Source organism: Octopus sinensis, linkage group LG1, assembly GCF_006345805.1.
Source record: "Octopus sinensis linkage group LG1, ASM634580v1, whole genome shotgun sequence".
Classification (NCBI taxonomy): Eukaryota; Metazoa; Mollusca; class Cephalopoda; order Octopoda; family Octopodidae; genus Octopus; species Octopus sinensis.
In genome coordinates, this window is record NC_042997.1 from 6,128,054 (window position 1) to 6,145,691 (window position 17,638).

At 33.5% G+C, this 17,638-nt stretch overlaps 1 long non-coding RNA gene across 1 annotated transcript in view; it reads right to left on the reverse strand.

Annotated features, from left to right (window-relative positions):
* Positions 1-4,937: 4,937 nt before the first annotated feature.
* Positions 4,938-17,638, reverse strand: part of LOC118765769 — a 718,684-nt gene continuing 705,983 nt past the window's right edge. The window contains exon 5 of the long non-coding RNA XR_005001649.1: positions 4,938-5,051. This is a non-coding gene — a long non-coding RNA (uncharacterized LOC118765769). The remainder of the gene's footprint in view (positions 5,052-17,638) is intronic.

A 17,638-nucleotide genomic window follows, 5' to 3' on the forward strand; every position in this document is an offset into this window, starting at 1 on the left:
TAAATATCACCCCAATCTGTGTCTCCCGTTCAATAACTCAATTGTTATCAATTGTTTATTTCAGAGAAAAATGAAACATGGAATTAAAATATGAATAAGAAAGGAATATTTTATATTACACGGATCCATAGTATTTGTATGTTAATGATATATACACGAACGTGCACTCACAGATATACATACACACAAGTACATGCACATACAATAAACACACAGTTATTTCGTGGGGTGTCAATGGTTATATTAGAGAAATTGTGTAGCTATATATATGTATTGATCGATGTATGTATTGTTATAAATGTGTATGTATTTGAATTTGAAAATTTGATTCGTGAAACGTATCATTTCTGATTATGTGTGTATGTATGTTCATATATTTAGAAGCTCTTAAACCAGTATAATGGAAGCAAATATATAACGCATAAATGAACAGTAAATTGTTCAAAAATATATAGTTAGATCTGAAAATAGATATATTTATATATGACAAAAATGAGAAAAACAAGGATCCTCGTCGTTTATATCTTTTATATCTAATCAATAAAATATTATTTTTGAAAAAAGTATTCTTACGCTCTTGACTCCTTCAATGAAATCATTCTCTATTGGCTCAAAAACAGAAGGAAAATCACTTAACCATAGTGAAATGTTTAAACTTACGTGTTTATATACATATACATATAAACATATGTATATATTTTTTTTTGTGTATGTATGTATGTATATATATGTATATACGTATGTATGAATGTATGTATGTTTATATATATATATATATATATATATATATATATATATATTCATACGCGTGCGCATTCCTATGATTCTGTGTATATTTATATATCAACGTTTCAGAATTTTTCCATTTTAACTTAAATGAAACGCGTAATTGGATGAACATCTTTGTTATATTCTTCAATTCTCCAGAATTAGTTCGCTCAACTGCATACACAACGCAGCAGCACATACTTGCACAAATATACTACGACATCCGCTGTGTCTGCGTATATATAGGTTAAATGTGTATGTAGTTTTTTTCTACATATGCACATATATATATATATATATAATATATATATATATATATATATATATATATATATATATATATATATATATATATATATATATAATATATATATTATATATATATATATATATATATATATATATTCGGATATATATATATATAATATATATATATATATATATATAATACTCAGTATATAGGTGTGTATGTGTGTGTGTGTGTGTGTCTGGGGCGGAGTGTATCCTGAAACAGTATTTTCCCCTTTTTGTACTACTGGCTATTTATTAAAAAAAAATATTATTTAGATTTCTATTTTGGAATAAATACTTAAATTCTCATAAGGAAATAAATATCATAAAATCTATGTAATCGGAACAATTTAAAAACTTGTGATGAATATGATTACGTACGACCTTTGAATATCCTTTTATAATGGTCTAAGATAATCGTATACGTGAAATCGAAATTGTTCTTGATTACCATTTAAGAACAATTACACCTCAATTTATACGACTGAAGCCTTTTTAAAATCTTTGGTAAAAATCTAAGATTAAGTAAGATTTCGAGGAAATATTATTTATCTAATCTTACTGTTTGTCCTTTATTACCTTTAACTAATAACTTGTCAGTTGAACAAATAGATGCTTGAGTTATATTCTGTATCATTTTTGCATTCATTCTGTTTATGAGACTCTGGCCACCTAGAGTATATTCTTCAAGTATCCTCTCGAACGTATGCACATACACACACACATGGAGACGAGACGTTAAAACGGCATTTCTATGCTATATTGTTCGTTGCACGATATATATAATGTTCGTGTGTTTGTATGTGTATATGTACATATATATATATATATATATATATATATATATATATATATATATATATTATATATATATATAAATACACACATATACGCATATGTTTGTATATTATTGTATCTAAGGAAGGTCATTGTGCTAATAATAACACATGTACGGAGTCAATATCATTTGATTTGATTTTATATTTAACCAACTATTTCATCCTATGTATGTCTTAATTAAATAGTTGCCCGTTTGATTAATATTGAATTTCACTTCATCAGTAAATTACTCCAAAGCTGTGAAAGTGTTTGGTCGTGTGACGTAGATTCAGTTAGGACGGGTATGTGAAGCCGGAGATTATGCTCAATTTCAGGTTGGAAAGGGGTGGAAATAGATGTCTATATGTATGGCAGCAGAGTTCGGCTATGTGGCATTACTCTGGTAATATTAAAAAGAAGCTGTCGGAGAATTTCTACCACTTCTCTGGTCGCAATTTCTGTCCCCCCACCCTGACTCTCCCGCTTCTAATTCCAAGGACTAGTATTTGCGGGATACCAAACATAGTCAACGATCACTCTACCTACACCATGTATCTATATATCTACCTAACTATATATAATACACACACACACACACACACACCACACACACACACACACACACACATACACACACATATATATATATAAAAGCAAAATAAGAAAAGGTAGAAAATGCTAAAATAATTTTATCTTGACGAACAAATATTTTAGGACCGGGTTCAGTTTTTGCGACTTTTCAACTTAGATTAAAGCATGAAATACAATTGAAATGAGGAAAAGTGAATGAAATGTTTTTCTATTCTCAAAATATTCCCATGTTTTCAAATGAAATGGAAATTTTCTTTTTTTCTGTCTGCAGCTGTCTCTCGTTTTTACTCATGTGTGGTCTTGGTAGCAGGTAGCATGTAGTAGTAGTCCAATATTTCTTGGTTTTGATCGTTTAAGCTGCAGTAGTACCCCTACAATACATCTCCACACACAACCCTTTTAACAACGAAACCCTTGACACCATTCTCCAGAACATTCCCCTTTTGAAATGGGACCACAAAATGAATTTAATCCTCCAGACGAACACAATCATAAAGAGCAAAATAATCTATGAAAAGTCTCCTAACAAAAGCCCAATTACGCTCGACAACAACACGGAAGCCGTCAGTAATTAAATGCGAAAGACCTAACTGTGGTATATACGTCAACCTAAATGAGGGGTCGGACTTCTCTTTCAAGCAGGATCAACGCTTTACAGTGGAAAACAACTTCACGTGAGCTCCGGAGTATCTAATATACGTATGGACTTGCCCTGGGTGTCGAGAGCAATACAATCGCCAAACCAAAACTGTCTACGTGAAAGAATGTTTCTACATAGATCCCATATTAAAATTCGAGAATACAGAAAAATAGCATGTAGCGAACACATCGACATAGGCGCCACTAACAAACATCCCAGGTTCAGAACTTTTCTCCTCTATAAATTCAAAGACCATGTAATCTGTAGTCAGCGCATTAGTAAAGAGTCATATTTTATCAAAAAAATATTAAACGCTTTTGAATACATCCACCACAAATCACACTATTACAAGAGCCTTAGAATAATACCCTCAGAACAATTCCAGTTACTACTATTATATACACCACAAGTCACTTTTATGTCACTTGACCACTTAAGAGAAATCGACCAGCATCCTACTACTCTCACACCACTCCCGCATTTATTTTATTCTTTCTCTTCTGTTCCTACACCCTCTTCTTCTTCTTCTTCTTCTTCTTCTTCTTCTTCTTCTTCTTCTTCTTCTTCTTCTTCTTCTTCTTCTCTTCCTTTTCCTCCTCCTCCTTCTTCTTCTTCTCCTCCTCCCCTTCTTCTTCTTCTTTGCTGCATCCTTTCTCAGCTACCTTGTTACGTAAGGAGTCAAAACCAAGAATTCATATCAAATATTACGGCTACTAGAGCCTGCTACGTACGACCAAGACCTCACATGAGTTAAAAATGGGAGACAGAGAGGAAAAAGGAAAATATCCGTTCCATTTGAAAACTATGGAAATATTTTAGAAAATATTTAATTTTTCCACAATTTAATTGCTTTTCCTGCTTTACTCTAAGTTGGAAAATTCGCAAAGACTAGAATATACGAGAATTTATTATTAATCACGACAATTTTTTCGACCAATCTAGCAGCGATATCTCATATGTGGGACACTCAACAACTGGTTCAGGAGTATCCGGTAGTGCAGATGTATATAGTCGGGTGATAAATAAATACAGCTCGTTAAAATTATTGTTCCGCAATATAAATTGCCGTTCTATAGAGAGAAAAGCAGTCAGACGGAGGAAATATCTTCATTTATATAAATAAAATAAAATCACAGATGGCAAAAGAGAAAGGAACACGCTGTCAAGCGAGAAAAGTATAAAAATAGTCGTTAACAGATATGGTTGCATAAAACCCCACGAGCAAGCTGCATGTCACGAGAACACTCGCTCATACAACCATCCGCAAAAATGTGAGTATACGCACACGTGAAGTTTGGTAATCCGCTATCTCTCAGCTATTATCTTGCGAATATTTTTTTTAATTGTTCATAATACTTTAAAATTTCAGGGAATATTGTGTCTCCTTTTCTTTTTATGCATCTTGTCTAACTTATCCTGAACAACCCATACTTTATTATTAATTGCAACTCAAGGAATTATGTGATCAATAAAAATTAATTAATACTAGATTTCTAATGTTATGTCTCGAATTGATCAGTTCTTCTCGACTACAGATTGATATGAGAATGAACAAAATATTTTCTGTTTACTTAATGCTAGATTTCCCGACATTAGACAAATAATTTGTCTCTGTACAAACCTCTAACTTAGATAATCAAAAGGTACTTTTTTTTTTCAATGACTAATGAATATTTTCAATTTCACATCATTCTATACTTTCTGTTGTGTAATATAAATATTTGAATCATTTCAATAATGCTTCAAAACATTACGTTTATATCATTCGTGTGGATCCATATCTAAAATTTCGTTTTTCAGTACTGTATAGAACAAATATTATACTTACGTTTCAGTGTATATATTATATGATATCTCGAAAATTTCGAAGCCTTACTCGATTGCCAGACAAAATGCAAAAATAAATGGCTTGGTTCCTAAACAAAATGTCCTCTCACAGGATCTGCAAAATAATAATAAAATACGTAAATAAATAGACAACCAACATGTAATATAAATGCGATAAAGATTGAATTTCGAAAGTATTTCCCTTTCCAAAATAATATTCCCATCACCTACACAAGACACATATACATACTCTAACACACACTCACACACACACATGCACACACACACACACACAGAAGCACATACACACGAAAAGCCACACACAAAACCAGAAACTTTTTTTAATAAAGCAAAATATTCTTTGGTATTTCAAATAAAAGATCAGAGAAAGTACTGAAAACTTCAATAACCAAACTTCGCCAGATTTGCTTCTTTAATTAGCATTAACTGAAGCTATAAACAATACATGTCAGAAAGGCTTGCAAGTGTGATGTTTATCCACCTGTGACTGTACATCATATTATGACAACAGTGCTAACCTAATACTTCGATGCAAATGTATTTCGTCTGTCTTTACGTTCTGAGTTCAAATTCCGCCGGGGTCGACTTTGCCTTTCATCCTTTCGGTGTAGATAAATTAAGTACCAGTTGCATACCGAGGTCGATCTAATTGAGTGGCTACCTTCCACAAAATGTCAGGCCTTGTACCTAGAGCAGAAAAAGAATACTTCGATGCAAGTGACATGTAATGCTGTTTTGTAAAGTATTTAATTTTAAGGTCACATCAAAGTAGTCTCAAATTGCACTACCAAGTTTGATATCCAATAAGCACATTATATTATCAAACTCAAATGAAAATCAGCACTTTTTAGAAGTGGCCAGGGTGGATGTGTAGCAAATAGATACAGGAGAGATTTACAGTTAGTAGATACAAATATCAGTCGCATTTCAAATCACTTTTTCGGGAGGATGCACACTGTCTTTTGCATTATATGCTTCTGTTGCTAAGAGAACAAAGTAAATATTATATTATAATCCGGTACTTTCAGCGGGAGAAACCATCATTGTTGAACGCTTGCAGTAACGCCTAGTGCAATGTAGAGAGCAAGAAGAGGCAACATATCAATGTCATTCGCAAGTTATCAGTTTTTCTTAAGAATGCTTAGATAGGCGTCGTCGCCACAACGGACGAACATATATAGGGAACAGCTTTAATTTTATGCGTGTTTCGTTAAGCATGCATCATTTTCATAAGGTTTTTGTCGTTGGTTTGCAACAATATAGTTTCTAAATTCATAATCGATATATTAATAACTTCATATTTTCAGTCCGTATTGTTTCATATAAACATGTTGATGTGGGGAAGACTTCCAGCAAAGGTGACTTGACCGTTGTGTAGATGCATCGGCAGTTATGCGTTGATTTATTGTCGCATCCACATTTTGAAAGTTGAGATTCTTTTTTTTTTTTTATGTCAGTGGCCACATGTAAATTTTCCGTATGTGTATTTGTGTAATGATATTAGAATTGTTTTTACTTATGTTTTGTACTGAAAATTATGAAGTATGTATGAATATAACAGGGATATATACATAAAAGTATAGGGAGGACACGTAGCGTAGTGTTGATTCGGCTCACAATCGTGAGGTCGTGAGGTTGATACTCATCGGCATGTTGTGTCCCTGAACAAGGCACTTTGCTGCAGTATGCCCAGTTGGCAAAAATGAATAATACCTTTATTTCAAATGACCAGCTTTGTCACATTCTGTGTCACACTTAATATCCCTGGGATTCAGCGTTAAAGGTACTCGTGCCTGTGGAGTGCTAAGCTATTTACACGTTAATATTACATGCAGACGCTTCCGCTGAATGGATCAGCTTGAACCCTCGTCGCCGAAAGCGATGGAGTGCCATTTAGATTGATATAAGATATATGAATATGTATGCATATTAATACACACACGCGCATATAAAAATACACAGACATGTGTGTGCACGTGTATGGGTGTGTGTGTGTGTGTGTGTATGTTTACACATGTCTACATAGATTTATGCAGTATTATTATTGCTGTTTATAATTTCTATTTGAAATATGGTATGAACTGTCTGTGGAGGATTGAAAATAATAACTAACTAGAAAACTAATCAAAAATTATTTTCCATTATTATCCCTTTCTGAATCATTTGTGTCCTTGGGATAACCTTATGTTAGTTTTCATATCAAATTCTCTACGTAGTGCTGCTGCCGTTGTTATTGATAACATTTGACCAGACACTATCCCTCTGTACTATTAAATGCTAGGTAAATTTCATTTTGAAAGCAAATATTAATGATACTTGCTGACTTCATTAGCCAATCGGTCTACATTTAAAGCCGATCTTTGTTTGCTTTTCTGTATTATTCTCCTCTACCATAGCCTGAAGACGAAAGATGGAATGAGGAAGCAGAAGAAGAAGCAGATGAAGATGAAGTTGAAGCAGATGAAGAAGACCATCATCATCATCATCATCATCATGTAGGCAATAAAGGGAGTAGCTAAAGAAGATATTGCAAGTATGTGGACAATGAAGAGAGTAACTGTTATCCCGATAGTTATAGTGATATCCGGATCACAAACAACGAAGATCAAAAAATATCTCGGAGAAACATTTCTTAGTTCAAATGCTGCCGAGATTGACTTTGCTTTTCATCCTTTCAGTGTCAATTAAATAAGTACCAGTTGTATAGCAGGATGTCGGTAATCGACTATGCCCTCGAAATTTGAAACTAATATATCTAGAATGTGACTAAATATTACATTCAATGACATTGGAAAAGGGAACAATGTAGCAACGCCTCACTCACTCTGTCTGTCTGTATCTCTCTCTCCATGTACTTTATTTCTCTCTCTCTCTCTCTCTCTCTCTCTCTCTCTTGCAATGTTACAATGTGTCGATCTATTTATTCTGTTACACTAGAGTTTAACTTGTACTATTATTTCTTATATTGTGTCTACTTTCCTTCAGAACTGTCTAATTTGTGTTACATATTCTTTGAAAACAGTAAACATAGGTCTATTTAATATTGTTGTAAAGTATTCTATTGACTGTTTTATTCCGAGGTCTCGATGAAATTGCACTGGACAAGCACAATACTTGAGATAAGCTATAATGCTTCACAACTGTCATATGAAATGAAAGCCTTTCAATAGAAACAGCTGAACAGTGGAAACAAAGTGCGTTAATTAACCCTGGGTATGTGGAGACTAGAGAGAAACAATTAACCACATTGTAACCAGGAAATGTGACTTAGCGAAGGGAATATACATCTACGAGTATTACATATATGAGATAGAGAGAATGGGACAGAAAGTGAACAATAGAAATATGTTGTGCATCTACAATCCTTTTGTTATTTAAATGTATAATAAATTTAGTACGTGTTTTCATGACAAGGAAAATAGGGCAAATTTATTCTTTTATTGATCCATATATAATTTTTTTATTAGCTCCGATATTCGAGGTTTATGTTATATCTATATATACGCTATATCAATATATCTATCCATATGTTTTAATTTATGTATACATGTGTTGTTAGTATTTTATAAGATTTTCAATATATTTCAATAGAATTAAAAACTAAAAAAATATGTAAAATTGAAGACATTTCAAACACTAGAACAGTTATTTCTAATTTTGGGAGGAGGGCTGTTAATGGACACTGTTGACATCAATTCTTAATTCACATTGTTTTATAGACCAAAGATGGGGGAAAATGAAGAAATGACCTTGTCAAATTTCGAACTCCGAACATAAAATCTTGTAAATAACGTAGATTTGTCTTGTACTAAAAACATTGTGGCAATTAACGAACTAATATGATGAAAGAAATAATAAGAAAATGAATAAATTTTCTGCCTTTCTTTGTATTAAAAAACTGCCTGTTCGGTTTTCAAACATGATTTTTGTTTTAATCATGAGTTTTATTACTATTCTTGTTTAGACTGCCTGTATATGTAGTATGAAATACATTTGTTTCTACTACTATAGAGGGTACTGGCAGATCACACTACAGAGAAAAAAGTTGTATTTCTATATAAACATTTAAAAGTCAAACAATAAAGGGTTTCATTATTTTCAATCTACTGTTGTATATGAATAAATCTCAATAATTTTTTAGCAATAAATTATCTTTAAAATTAGAACAGCGCAAAATTTATGGAACGTCATCGCACGATACCAAAGGTACTTTGCCTTACATTGCATGTATGACATCACTGCTCGACAAAGATGCTTCCTCGAAGCTGATGGGACGTGCAAAACTATCTGCGATGAGGACACAATCTCGCTTCTTCCAAGCGAGTTGATGTGCTTCGTTGTTATTACTTTCTTTTCTTGTTCACAAAACCTCAGGCATTTTGTCACAGTATGTCTTGAGTGAGGTATGGCAAACAAAACAGCTAATTATTACTTACAATACACAACATCAGTTCTCTGAGCCTCACTGAAATACAGTGCTGCTCATGACAGACGAGGATGTAGGACACTATGTATTACAGGGCTTAAAAGAATGGTAGATGGAATTCATACACCATATATTCTTCATATACTAGAACGATAATGACGTTAGCTTAGACATATGATCAAACAGTGGAGCAGGGAAGTAATATTTTATTACCAACATTTTAGTAAACGTGTGTTCACTGAAACATATTACTGATGCAATGTATATTAGGAAATTATGCAGTTTGCTCACAGTGGGTGGACGGTTCATTCTCATTTCAAAGCGTCATCCATAATTCTAAGCTAACATATGTTATATTGGTTTCAAAAATTTGCACAATGCCAGCAATTTATGGAAAGGGAGATAGTTGATTACATAGAATTCAGGACTCAAGGATTACTTATTTTATCAACCCCGAAAGACAAAGGATAAGACGACCTCGACGGATTGCACTCAGAATGTAACGGTGGACGAAATGCCGCTAAGCATTTAGCCAGCCATACTATCGGGGCTGTCATCTTGCCGTATTAGTTATGTATGTTATATTTATATTTGATCTAGCGAAGTTCTGTTCTGAAGCAGGTCTTTTTGAAATGTCAGCTAAGCGCGTATTGAATTCGGAGATGTCATTGAAACGTGTTCTACTACAGATAACATCAGACACACCCTACTGTATTGTACTTAGAAGCTGATTTTCTAAGAAATATCTCAGTTTGCTGTATATTATCACTGACTTCTTAATCAAGAATCTGTCAACAATATTTGTAGAAATACCGGACAAGACTATCGAATTATGGAGTATATCTTATTCTATTCGCTACTGTAAATGATCTATCTATCTATCTATCTATTTATTTCGTTTATGAATATATATACATGCATACAACATACATACATACACACATGCATACATACATACAGACAGACATATATATATATATACGCACAGATAGTTATACTTACACATATATATACTGTATATGTGAATGTATTTTTTGTGTACGCGCACGTTAAGAATAGCACATTTATTTGCATACGATACTTTCAAATATTGTATTAATTACAGTAAAATTGCAATATCAGAGATTGTCCAAGTTTCAACATTCCGGCATTGTATGGAAAATAACCAAACACAATTAGCATAATTCCAAACATAGTTGCTAGGGCGGGAATCCATTATGCGACAAGAATAACCAGCAATTTCTAATTGTACTGCGCAAATGGGGTCGAGATTTGTTTTGAAACTTTTGAGATATAGATCAGGCAATCTATATGAGAAATAAACGATAGTAGCAGTTGTGGGGAGAAGCGGCAAAGAAGGGTCTCGTGTTATATGGTCGTTGAACATCTCTCTTTCTGGTTGGTGGATAGTTTCAATCAATAAATTCATTCCTGATTACAGAATCCTGCTACTGTGGAATATTTTACATCATTTCTCTTGAAATATTATCTGGCTCCGATCTATGCGAGCGCTGATTGGTGTATATTTAACACGGCCGCCCATCAAGAGCAAACAAATTCGCCCATATTAGGAAATATTTTCCTGTCTTCCGATCGATTGCTTTCCAGGATGAGATATGTTTCACAAGAAAGATAGTTCATATATATATATATACATGAATATATCTATCTATCTATCTATATATATATATATATATATATATATTATATATATATATATATGAATATATATATCCATATATATACATATATATATATATATGAATATATATATACATATATATACATAAATATATATATATATATATATATATATATATATATATGTATATATATATATTATATATATATACATATATGTTTATGTGTATAGACACACGCACATATATGTATATGTGTATATATATTTATACGCATATGTAAGAGGTCTGATCAATAACTATACGGACTGTTGGTATAGCAACGAAGCTGTAGAGCCCAGAGTGAAGCTGCTTAATACAGATTGACCTTGAACTGTACTCTGCAAGCAACCTTAGTTTCATCGTTCTAGCTCACTTTCGCTGTTTAAGGCAGTGATTGAAATGAAGGTGTGTAGCGTGTGATCGTCGCATTGACCATGACAGTGTAAGTTTCCATGGCGATGCCTGCACAGAGGCTTGTGCACAGTTTCAGAAAATTTATAGAGAGGGTTTATTGAGCGGCACACATGTACGCGTTCTTCAGAAGTTTCTGAGATTGCCGGGACACTGTCGATATTGACAAACTTCTGAAAGCCTATAAGATCAATCGGTGTCAATCTGTTTCATTCCGTGTACTTCAGCTTCGTTTTTATGACAGAATTATGAATACTCACTGAACAGACCACGTACATATATGTGTGGCTATATATATATATATATATATATATATATATATATATATATATATATATATGTATATATATATATATATATGAGTTGAAAGAAGAATGAAGATCTATACAAGTCAATTTTTATATATGAAAGATAGAGGTGGAAATAGCGCAGTAGTAAATCTAAGACGTTTCACTTCAGAAGGAATTTAATAAAATGTTTTTTAAAATTATATAAATATAGAATATTACCGGTTTCAATGATGAATCTAATGTTATCAAATATTTGAAAAATATATAAAAAATAGGAGGTAAATAATTTTATGTTATGTTTGGTGGTCAAAGCCACGTCTCAAGTTTTTCGTTGTAGTCTTCTTTAAATATAGTCTGGTATAGAATTCAAGGTGCTGGAAAAAAAGAAGGGGTGTAGTTGTCCATTGTCTAAAAACACCTCCGTGGATTTCTGCCAAGCATTTTTTATGAATGGGTTTCATTTCCACCTGTTTGTGAATGCTTGTGTGTGTATGTGAGTATTGGTTTGAGTGTCCTTTTAATATGTTTGCAATGTAACCAGACGTGTGTTGAGAGGTGTGTATGTTGTGATGAATGTCTTGCTAAAGATAGAATTAGGATTTTCCTTCTTTTTGGCGACTGTTTGGTGTTTTTTTTTGAGTGTCTCCACCTACGTGTATGTATATGAGCGTAATGATTTCTTTTGGATGTCTCCAGCTGTGTGTATGAGTGTGTTTGCGATGTATTCTTTTGTTTATAAGTTTGTGTGAGTGTACCTGTGTGTGTTTGTATGTGTGTGTTTGTGCATGTGTACTTGTGTGTGCGTCTACAGAGGTGTGTGTATGTGTTTTTGTATGTGTGTATGCAGACCTGTATGCGTGATTTTTGCAATGCTTTCTTTTGTGTGCCTGTGTTTATGTGTATTCAGAGGTGTATGTGTGATTTGTGAAGCTGTTTTCTTTTGTGTGTATGTGTGCATGTTTGTGTGTGTATGTTTGTGTATGTGTTATTTGTGTGGGTGTGCAGAGGTGTGCGTGTTTTTGTGATGTTTTCGTTTGTGTGTATGTTTATGCATATGTAATAGTGTGTGTTTGTGTATCTATCTGTGTCGTTTGTGACATTATACATGAAAGAAGTCGTGGTATTTTATTTGCTGACAATAGAATGTGTACGTCTCACCACAATGTAAAACAGCTGAAAGAACAACTGGCTTACAAATTTTAATCTTTGCCTTCATAAATGAAATAAATCATGAGAGCCACAGATTTCACAATTGAGTTGAACGAATGCTGAGCTAGCTTTGACTATTTTAGATTATATTTCCATGGCCATCTTTAGTCACTCTGGAGCCAAGATAAATAAATAAATCTGAGGGATGATGGCGGATGGACTCTCTTGTCTTAGATGGTAGATAAATAAAATCTTTTCACATTGATCATCAGACAGAAAGTTTAAGAGGATTCACAAAAAAAACATTTCCTACTCTAAGTTAAGCCTAGTTTTCCTTTTCGTCTTCAATGTCTCTTCAAGGACAACAGCTTTATCTACATTAGATACCAACATCCACAGAAATATCTTAAAAGGATTTTTCAAACTAGCAAAACAGGAGATGCGGAACTAAAAAATGTTTCATCACTTTGTGAAAGGAGATGAAATAATATTAAGTATTTTCTTAGATATATCAAGTTTAACTAGAACTTTCTACATAACCTTTCCACACTTCGAAGTCAAATGCCATTTTAAGTTCTATAAATATATTATTGAGATCCTTGGTCGCCGAGAGAATTACAGAAAAAAAATTATGGTACGTATTGAACAAAACCCGGAGCGATTTACAAGCAAACTGGAAATGAGATAATATTCAAAAATAATTGTGGATAACAGTTCATAACAAACTATTTAGTTTTCCCTTTCCACCGACGGGACAGCAATGAAACAAAAAAATACCTGTTATTAAATACAAAATAAACATAAAAACATTATGCTTTAGTATTCATGTTAACTCGCAACATTAAATCTATACACATAATGTTCCTTAATAGAAATTACTTCTAAGTGAGAGAAAACGCATAAAGAATGACAAACGCTCCGCTAATTGGAAAAGAGATATCTGTTAATAGGTTTATACTGATGTGTGTATGTATATATATATATATATATATATATATCATAGACATTTTCGGTCTATTTCTAGCAGACTGATGTTGCAATCATTCAACACCCTTATTATAATTTTAATATAGATAACCATTATGGTATCTTTAGTATGGTGGCTACTGATACATCATTAAATAATGATTTTATCCCATGTATGTATGAGAATATATATTAATTTACACCTATAACCTATTTACTGCAGAACTATTCCGAGTAAATAAGCACATGGTTGAAAGAGGCGCTTCGGTTTTAATTCGTGAATACGTGGAAAATGCGTTTATACTATTTGCGATTATGGCGGTATGTGTAATGTAGTTTTCATTTATTTACATTCGGTATGAATGTAAATCCGAAAGATCGGAAAGAATTTCAATAACTCATACTGTGAAACCTATAGATTTGGGACTATCCAAACTATTTTATAAATCTCCGCTGTTTATTTTCCTCGCTTACAACCTTGTGTAGTGGTGTAATAATTTAAGTTGTTCATAGATCTTTTGGGGACTATTTCTAGCAAACAGGTGTTGTAATAATTCAACACTTTTACTATAATTTTAATATATATCATATATATATATAATTTATATATATATATATATATATATATATTATATATATATATATAATATATATATATATATATGTATATGTATATATCATATATATATACTTTATAAATATATGTATATATATTTATATATATGTATATATATTTATATATATATATATGTGTATATATATATATATATATATATATATATATATATATATATATATATATACATAAAATATATTATTATATAAGTATATGTATATATCATATATATATACCATGCTTCAAGGAATGCCTCAACAACATAAAGTGTTTCATTCAGCAGTGTCAACCTGACAACATTTTAATGGTGGGAGACTTCAACCTTCCCGGTGTTGACTGGTCTACAAACAGTCTGCCGCCAGGTCTTCTCTCTCAACCCCAGACAGGGAGGCAGTGGAATCGCTTCTTGACTTCATGTATGATTTTTTCCTGTCCCAACTGGTCCTCGAACCAACGAGATGTCATAAAAACGTCTTAGACTTAATTTTCAGCAATCACACTGATACTATTCACAATATTGCAGTGGAGAAAACCCTAATCTCTGATCATGACATGGTTCTCTGTGATCTGAGATTTCACTGGCCAAAATGCAAAACAAATGTCATCCTTCCTGTTCATCCATTTGACACTATGGATTTCCACAATGCAAACTGGGAAGCGATAAATAATGATCTTGCACAAGTCGATGGGTCCTTCACGCACACATACACACCCACTAACATCAAAAAGTCCTGGCAGTCATTTGTAGACACCATTACGAACATATGTGCAAAACACACACCATTAAGATCTGCAAACAAATCTAAGTGTCGAATCCCTAAAAATAGAAAATCTCTCATAAGGAAAATTAAAAGAATTAACAAAAAAAATCAACAAGCTGAAATACTGTCAACAGCAACACACCAACCTGACTGCCATCCCGTCGCTTGAGATTAAAAAACATAAACTCCAAAACAACATGATGTCTATCATCAATAGCCAGTGAAGAGCTGAAGAGGCCTGGGTCATTGAGAAGATCAAACTCAATCCCAAAGTGTTCTTTTCATTTGCCAAAAACACAGAGTCACTGGTTCTACTGTTGGCCTTCTGATTGATGAAAATAGTACTCTTCAAGACAATGCCAAAACCATGGGAGAGATATTGCAGAAACAATATTGCTCTGTTTTCAGCAATCCTGATATGACTGATCTGGGCTGTATCAGTGATGTTACTCCCCAATACACTTTATCGGACATAACATTTGGCGCTACTGATGTCTTAGCAGCAATAAAGGAAGTGAAGCATAATTCAACAGTAGGACCCGATAGGTTCCCTGCTTGTGTCCTGAAGATATGTCAAAACCAACTTGCACCCCCTCTAGCCAATCTGTGACGGAACTCACTGGATGCTGGATATATACCGGAAGACATTCTATCCCAGACTGTTGTCCCAGTTTTCAAAAAAGGAAACAAATCGCTTGCCGTGAATTACCGTCCGATCTCACTCATCTCTCATATCATTAAAGTATTTGAGAGAGTGCTGAGATCGCGTATGACTCACTTCCTTGAGAGTCATAATATGCTGAACTCCAACCAGCATGGATTCCGTAATGGGAGAGATTGCCTGACGCTGCTACTGCATCATTTTGATGACATTTTGAGAGCCTTGGGAGAGGGTTCCAAAACTGATGTCATCTACCTTGATTTCAGCAAGGCCTTTGACAGGGTTGATCATAAGATCCTTCTGAGAAAGCTGTCCAATATTGGTGTCACTGGAAAGCTGCTGCAGTGGATCAAGTGCTTCCTGTCTAACAGAACCCAACATGTTGTAGTCGAAGGAGTCAAATCCAGCCCAGCCAAAGTCAGCAGTGGTGTCCCACAAGGCACTGTGTTGGGCCCACTTCTCTTCATCATCTACATAAATGATATTACTGACACCATCAAACACAGTAACATCAGAACCTTCGCTGAGGATTCCAAGCTCCAGATGGTCATCAAAGGCGTGGATGACAGAATAAACCTTCAGTCAGACCTACTGGCTGCTGTCCAATGTGCGGAAAATAATAACATGCTGCTAAACGAAGAAAAATTCGAACTGATCCACTTTGGAAGGGAGGACGCTCTGAAACTCCCATACTCCCTTCCTTCTGGAGAAATGCTCATGGCGTCCAACAACATCAGAGACTTGGGAGTAACAGTGGACAACAACATAAGCTGGGCTACACATATAAGCAGCAAAGTTGACATGGCCTGCAGAATGTGTTCCTGGATTCTGAGAAACTTCCAGTCGAGAGATTCCATCACTATTATCCTTCTCTTCTCCACTTTTGCCCGACCCCAACTTGAATACTGCTTTCCACTGTGGTCTCCCTACACAAAAAAAAAATATTATGAGAATTGAAGCTCCCCAAAGGTCAATCACAAAAAAGATAGATAGCATGTCAGACCTTGACTACTGGGGTAGACTAGAGAAGCTGAAACTGTATTCACTCCAACGACGCCGTGAACGCTACATTATCTGTATGATGTGGAAAATATTCTATCAGCACTGTCCGAATGATGTTGGCATAACCTTCAAAATACATCCAAGCCTTGGACCACGTGCCATACGTCCACAACGAAAATCTAAATGGCATCACATTACGACAATATGGCACAACTATTTCACCTCAATTGGACCCGCTTTCTTCAACATTACACCAGGACACATCAAAAAAGAAACTGACCACACAAAATTCAAGAAGTCTTTGGACAAATTCCTTCAAACAATTCCGGAAAAATCACCCACACCCGGATATGTCTCCGCAAACAATAACTTTCTGCTCGAATGGGCCTTGGTGCCCAAATCCTCAATTGAAAGACTTCGCCAGGTGGTGCTATTAAGTAAGATATGGCCTGGGCCAATACTGGCCAAAACCTTGCTAAGTTATTCTAAGATATATACTTAATATATATGTATATATATATATACGTAAAATATATTATTATATATGTTTACATATATATAATATTTACTATATGTATGCACATATATATATCTAATATTATATGTATGTATATATATATATATATATATATACATATATATATACATATATATATAATATTTTATATATATATATATATATATATATATATATATACACATATATATATAATATTT